Source organism: Olea europaea, chromosome 10, assembly GCF_002742605.1.
Source record: "Olea europaea var. sylvestris chromosome 10, O_europaea_v1, whole genome shotgun sequence".
Taxonomy (NCBI): domain Eukaryota; kingdom Viridiplantae; phylum Streptophyta; class Magnoliopsida; order Lamiales; family Oleaceae; genus Olea; species Olea europaea.
In genome coordinates this window covers 37,955,380-37,963,074 of record NC_036246.1, presented here as the reverse complement: position 1 = coordinate 37,963,074, position 7,695 = coordinate 37,955,380, and positions in this window count along the sequence as shown.

The following is a 7,695-nucleotide window of genomic DNA, read 5'->3' as shown; positions in this document are numbered from 1 at the left end:
AGTGGGCATGAATTACTCTTACAATTGTTTCAAAGTTGGCATCTTTATTTATTGAAATGAATGTTGTTGATAGTTCTGTTTCTGTGCCAAGTGTTGGTATGAACCCGATGCTTTTGTTTGCAATTCTAGCATCAGAGCACATATAAATTAAGTTATGAAAGAAAAGTGTGTTTTACATTGTAGTTATATGTTACCAATATTGAATGGAATGGTTATGTTGCTTGAAAGTGGTAAAAGATTTGTATAAATGGTTTCATTGTCTGGCTGTTCAAGTGGGTTTTGAATCTAGATGGTTATTTTTGCAATACATGAACAGTGGTATTTTGAATATGCACTGCAGTTGTTTGGCAAAATGATACAGGGATTTGGTGTCTCGGACATCGATGATTATCGGGTATGTTGGTGGTGCTTATCGATTTCTTTGCGAAATGCGGGAAAGTGGTGGGGCTAATGCAGTAATGACGATTGTGATGTTATGGATATGCTTAACTGTTCTTGATGGTAGACAGATTCGTGGTTATGTGATCAAAAGTGCTTGATTGATCAGTCAGTGTGATAAATTCAATCTTGAAAACGTGTGCTGATGTTGGTGGTGTTGATAAAGTACAAATTATTTTTGAAGAAAACGATACACTAGATGTTGTTTGTGGAATATAATGAAATCCTTGTATTCTTCAGAAGGAAAGACTTTGATACCAAGCATTGAGGCCTTAGCTTGTTTCGGGGTGGCCAGAGGTTGGAAATCTCGGTCAAGCAAGTACATCATCTTTGAATACAGAATGGACTTTGCAATGATATTTCGAGGACAAGTTTTTTGGATGTTTGGTGCACAGTGCGCCAATTTGTAGGCATCAGCTCGGTTATTCATAGAAGTTCCTTACAGAAACAGTGTAACTTGGTGGGCTCTAATGCTGGGGTTCAGTGAAAATAGGCAATTTAAAGAGCCGACTGATTTGTTTCATTAAATGCTATCTGCAGGTGTTCAACCTGTTGCTGTAAACCTGAGAAGCCTTGTTGTTTTATATACACAATGGGTGCTCTGCAGTGGGGTAAAAGCATCCATGGATTCCTTGTAAGAAACTCTTTTTTTACTTCTAAGGAAGGAAACATATCATTGGAAACTTTTATTCTTAATATGCAGAAGCATTTATGCTGCTAGAATTTGTTTCGATGAAATGTTTGCAAAAAATATTGTAACATCGACATCAATGATTGATGGTTTGCAATACATGGAAAAGGTTTGGAAGCATCGGAAATTTTCCATCAGATGGCGGAGGACCAAGGCGAGCCAAATCTGTTCCTTTCAAAGCTTAGCATCAACTTGAAACCACTCAGGCCTTGAGCTCCGGGTTTGCTATGATTGTGAAATTCATTATTTCCAAGGACAGTAGGATCTGGGAGTACACTTCTTGCTACGTTGAGAGTCGACAAAGACCAAAAACTTGATGAATATGAGCTGGGGGTGCGCTTCTTGCCACGTTTAGAGTCAACAAAGACCAAAAACTTGATAAATATGCAACTGCAAGGCTTATTTTTTCTACAATGTCATTGTACTAGTTTACGTTAAGCAGTTTGCAAATACTCTGTACCCTATAATCTACACGCAACCCTAGAAATAAAATTCGACGTTGGCATTTGATGCTACCAAAAAATATCACCTGAAAGATCTCGAGCTTGATACGACAACTTCACTTTGATGAACACGAATGGTCTGTAACAAAGGCAACGAGGTAGGGAATTTGGTGCGTGAGGCTATAAACTGAAAATAATAATGAAGAACGTACCTTAGGAATGAGCACAGGTTGTGTATTTATAGGCGTCAGCGGTGGAATCCTAGAAGGACTTATTCTATCATGATCTTTCTCTTTGTAGGAAAAAGAGTTAGTGTTTCACCTCAAGCATTCAAATCACTGTTTGAGTCAAAGAAGGAGTCTAACAGGATAGGGATTGTGTTCAAAGTAGGATTAGTGCTTCCATAGGTCACATAGAAAGGTTGACGAGTCGACACATATACCCCCGACCTAAAATGCCCGACCTTGTTTTGGCGTTTTTAGGGGATACTTAGATCGGGGTTTTACTATGTGGTCGGGGTCAACTGGTCGAGTTTGAGACTGACGAGATCTGGAATCATCAGCATTTATCACAGATAATATACCAGATTGACACCCTGCACAAGTTCCAGATTTAGGCGTTTTGAGAAGAGTAGAATTTTGCAGTTTCAACATTAATCAGTAGAGATCACTTCAATCAGCTTCAAGTTCAGCTCCAAACTTCTCTAATCTATCAGACTCTTCATCCAAATCCCACACCAAAGTACGGTTAATCAATCCATCGTCCTCACTTACATGTATCTGCCTTCCACCCAACCTGCAAGAAAAGAACAATTATCAAAGGTGCGTACCGAAAAAGGATTCCTAGACCCAACTCCTATAAAGGATTCTAAACACTTTTACGGCCGTGCAGTATATGCATGAACGGGAGCATGGCAATAAAACCATAGGCGCATGTTAGGTAGGCGAACAAGATTTTAACTTCTTTGATTCCCTTAAAGTGTTCAGTAAGATCAATCACCCTGCCAAATATGTTTGGTTGAAAGGTGAAAATAGGGAATAGAATGGGTGTCCAGGACTGCTGAAGTTTGACATACATGTTCTAGATTGAAAAAAATCCAGGACCTACTCGAATCCTGAACAATTTGGAGCTAAGGCAAAAAATTCCGTATCCTTGCAACATTTTTGATTCCATATCATCGCAACATTTGAAGTTGCATGATACGAGGCTCGTTATTTATGATAGGGACATTTAGCCCCCATTTGGTAGCAATTTTCACCCGAAAAATCAATTTATTTTTTTTTACCATTATTTCACTATTTTAACCATCATTTTTTTACTTCTTCACTTATAGGTGGAACCCACTTCTTTCTCTCTAACGATCAAAAAATAATTCTCATAATCACACTACCAAACAGACACTTAATATTCACATTTAAATTCAACTATTTTCATACTGGTAACAAAAAAAGGTCATTGAGCACATTGTAAATAGGTATAAACATCACCCTCCACTTTACATTATGTAACACTTCACATACCATTTTATTTTTCAAAATTTTAATTACTATTTCTTTTTCATCCAAAAAGTATTTAACTCTTCCGATTATCTTCTCCATAGTTTATATCACATCTATTGACAACATTATTAACCTAATTCATACTCCACACTCTTTTTCTTTTCTTACACAATCATATTTTTTATTATTAAGACGTCCATATGTGTTTTATCTTTCTATGAAACTTCCTAGTAGAAAAGAGGAGGACCATTCATAGAAGATTCTTCCTTTCATAAATTTTTCAAAAAGTTCTAAAATGATAGATATCAAGAGTTTGTCTGCCTTTCATTACAATTTTCTTAAAATTTAATGGTCAAAGTAAAATTTCATTTTAATCCCACATTTCGTACAACCAACAATTATTACCTATTTATTCACCATCCATTTATATCACGTTATAATTTGAAATTATTTTTAGACTGCAAAATAATGATTAATATAAAGTACTTGAACAATATTTAAACTTTCTAATCAGGGGATGATAGATAAGAATTTTCATCATTAGTTTTACTGTATTGGAACAAAAATCAGAATGAAGTTTTTTCTATATTTTTCAATACATCATTAACTCGTTGATATTAAATTATTATTCATTTTAAGTTGAATTCAAGGAAAATGAGTATAATAAATTTTGTAAATCACACACAAAAGGAGACCATCTTTTAAGGAAAAATTGAAAAAACATTCAATGAAACGTCATGCTTTCAAATAATGGATTTTGATATTTGTACACGAGTGGTTGACATGTCCATGTATACTCCCCTTAAATGAGGGGGGCCCATGCACCATGTACATATAACATGCTCCTTCAAATAATAAAACATTTAATAGTAACTAGACATGGTTGAATATGCATTGCATGTTATTCTAAAATATTTTATAGGTGCTATAAAAATAATATTGTAAGATTTGAGAATATAAAAAATAATTAATACAAATTGTTTATTTGGAATGAATGTCACGCGATTTATGCAACGTGATTTTATACCGCAAGTGTACGGTGTTAAGTTTTGTAATATAGTAATAGAGTAAAAAGTGTCGAACTCACAGGGATTGTAATTTAAATTTCACTAAGCACTATAATTGTGCAATTTCTACTTTATTTAGACAAATGTATGATTAAATGGATTTAATGTTTTATGAGTGAATAAATTAAACTAATCTAACGTGAATTGGATGCAACAAAATTGGGGAATACAAATTATCAAATGAGAAGGCCTAGAGATTGACTTCACCTAACTTTCAATTATGATTTAACGATTTCCAATAATTTCATTTAATTTTCCCATATTTAAAAGCAAGAATCTTAATATATTCCTCTCCCTTCTCTTGAGTGCCGGCTAGAAAATCATCCTAGATTCCAATTCCAATATCTCTATTCTGAATTGAAAATCAAGAATTTATAAAAGTCCCGATTCTTTTATGGAGTAAGCTTCACAGATTCTACACTTTCTCTCGAAACCCATAAAACCTATGTTGTGTTCGCTTCTAAGGGAATTGTGTGGGGGCGCAATTCTTGTGAACTCTCACAGAACCAGGCGTATGTTCATGGCCAAAGCGAACATAATAATGAGAACTGAAATGTGTTAGGAAGAATCATGTGTGAAGTGTATCATCGTTTACATAAACGGTAGAACAATTCAAAAACATCGCGTCTACTGGTCAGCCAGTGAAGTAAATATGTTTTCACAAGCGAAGGTTCAAAGGACAACACCTACCTATCGTATGTAGGTTTCAACTGTTGAACTATATCACCAAGTCATCATGTGTCACATTCACAAGTCATCATGTGTCACATGCATGAGTCGCTCTCAATTTTTATTCATGTAGGGGATTGTCGAAAAAATTGGTCCACTTTGGCACGAGTTTTGAGTGGGACCCAGTTGTTCAATTTGGAAGATGAAAGTTGATTTGTGTTCTCCTCCGTGAGTACATCGAAATCATATACTTACTTGCCAAAGTTGATGCTCGGGTGAATGAGAAATTGAGGCTCAAAGTGTGCCACTCAAAAGGGAGTTTATGTGGGAAAAATGAATTTGTCCCACATAGGAAAAAGATGAGGAACTCCAAAGGTCATTATCATTAATGGTAGCCTAGCCTATAAATAGTGGCTCATTTTCCTCATTTCAACACACAAAAAAGCAAAAGCTTTCAAGTTTAGAATACACTAGAAATTCATTTGCATAGAGTTCTCTCTTGGTGGTGGTGTAGTTCAGGCACTAGTTTAGTTCAGGCACTAGTTCAGTTCGCCGGAGTGGTTTCTGCGGTGCTCGGAAGCTACTGATTTTACCGTTGTATCCTGGGAAATGGACGCTCGTTTTAAACCTCAAGCACGGACGGTGAGGGGGCGAATCTGTTTTAAGGAAACTGTGTGTAACACAGGCCTCGGGTTAAAATTCTATGTTTCAGTTGTTTAATTCATGCAATTCTTCGTATTAAATTTACAATCCATGCTTCATGAATTTATGATATATTGTTCGTATGCTTCATGCATTTAAATTCTATTGGAACAAAAGTTATTTGTTGGAAATAAAACTTTCAATGATTTGGTAAAAATTCGATATACGATTGTTTAAATTTTGTTGATTTGCATAGTTGCAAAATTGAAAGGCTTTGTCAAAAAGACCTAAACTGTCTAAGAAGAGCTTGGGATTTAAGCGGTCCTGTTGTGACCCCCCTCCTCATCTGGGAGTCTTTTAATTGCGCATTATATAAATTGACGAGACGAAAGACAACATTTCCCGATTTTATCCACATACACTGAATTTCCTGCAAGCACTTCTAAAATATTCTCCAAGATAGCAAAATCATGAAATTAATGACATAATATAATAAGTGTAAACCACTCATCAATGAACTTTTGATTCAATGAAATAAAAATCAACTTGTGAAATAATTTAAATAGTTAAGGAAATCAATTAGAATAATCCCTCCATTTACCCTTAAATCTAAACTGAACATTCAACGAATGCCATCATTTCTTGATATTTGCTTATTATGCAATGAATATATTAATTGAAATTATTTATTATAGATACGTATTATGTCACCATATTTACGTTCTCTGTATCTTAACATTCATTAAATAAATCAGTTAGAAGAAAACTCTAAAAATATTTATATTTTGTTCCAAATTTTGTTTAATGAATTTAATTTACTAACCAATCAAGTGGAACGAATCTGTCAAGTATATATTGATCGTCACTAAGTAATTGACAAATAATTCATGATAGATATTGTTTAGATGATTAAATAAGTTAAATACATATTAAAAATAAGGTAATGAATGTGTCAAATCTATATTCACCATAACTAAATAGTTGACAGAATAATTAATGATAATATTGTTTAAAGGGTTCAAATGATTAATAAATTAAACCCTTGTTTGATTCCATTTATTGTACCTTAATTTATTTCTTATATTCATTTTCAACAACATATTTATATAATAAAACATTCTAAACATAAATCCAAAACTTTTTTCTACTTTTTAACCACACATTTTCCAAAAAATATTATTCAAAACGTAGGTTTTTTTTAATAAAGGCCACCAAACAAGGGCTAAATACATATAGAAAAACGAAAAGTAATGTATTATTGAAATAATTGAAATATAGTAAGGATAGGAACATCAAAAAAAAGATTTGCACTTGATGTGATATTTAATATATTATAGATATGTCCATATATAATTTTTTTATCAACAAATACGAACTACTCTTATTTAAATCATAATTTAATGTAAAGATAAATTAGAAAAATCGTTAGTAAAACCAATATAAAAAAATGGCATTATCTCACTTCACTAAAGTTAAATCAATCATAGCGTCTCAAGTTGATACATTGCCATTTTAAACTCAAACTAACTTTCTAAACTCACAAAATTTTTAAAGCAATGTCATATATATGCAATGGGGATGCCAAAAACAAATGTAGATGTGGATTAATGCGAGGACGTCTATTCAAATTACGATTTAAACAATGTGCAACTTGTTGCACGATATTTTGAGATCAATGCGATGTTCTTGCACCTTTACCAACATGTTTGTTCAATTATTCATTAATAACATATTTAGCCTTTGTTTGGTTCAACTAAAAGTTACATTAAAATTTAAGTTAAAAATTAACATTTAATTTTAGAATAATGCTATTTGCAGTAAAAATTACTGACAGTCGCCTTATGTGACGTATACTTAACAGTTTTTCATTTGATGTATAATTCAAAAAATAACTACCATATTTATGTATCAAATACTAAATTGTCAAGTGTATGCCATATAGGACGACTACTGACAGTCTTCACTACGAATAACATTACTCTTAATTTTATTGTTACATACTTCATGAAATTCACAACTTCTTTATTAAGTATTTTTTATCAAAATCTACTTAAATTTTGATTTTTATTTAAACCAAATGAGGGCTTATTTAAATGGATTAGACGGTTCAATGAGCAAAAAAGTTCGGACGAGTCTGTCAGACTGCCGCCTGACCATCCCAACCGGGTTAATCGGTCAAGAACGATCCTCTACTGCTCTAACGACTTCAAACTGGAGCCAGAGCTGTTAATCACGCTCTGATCAGG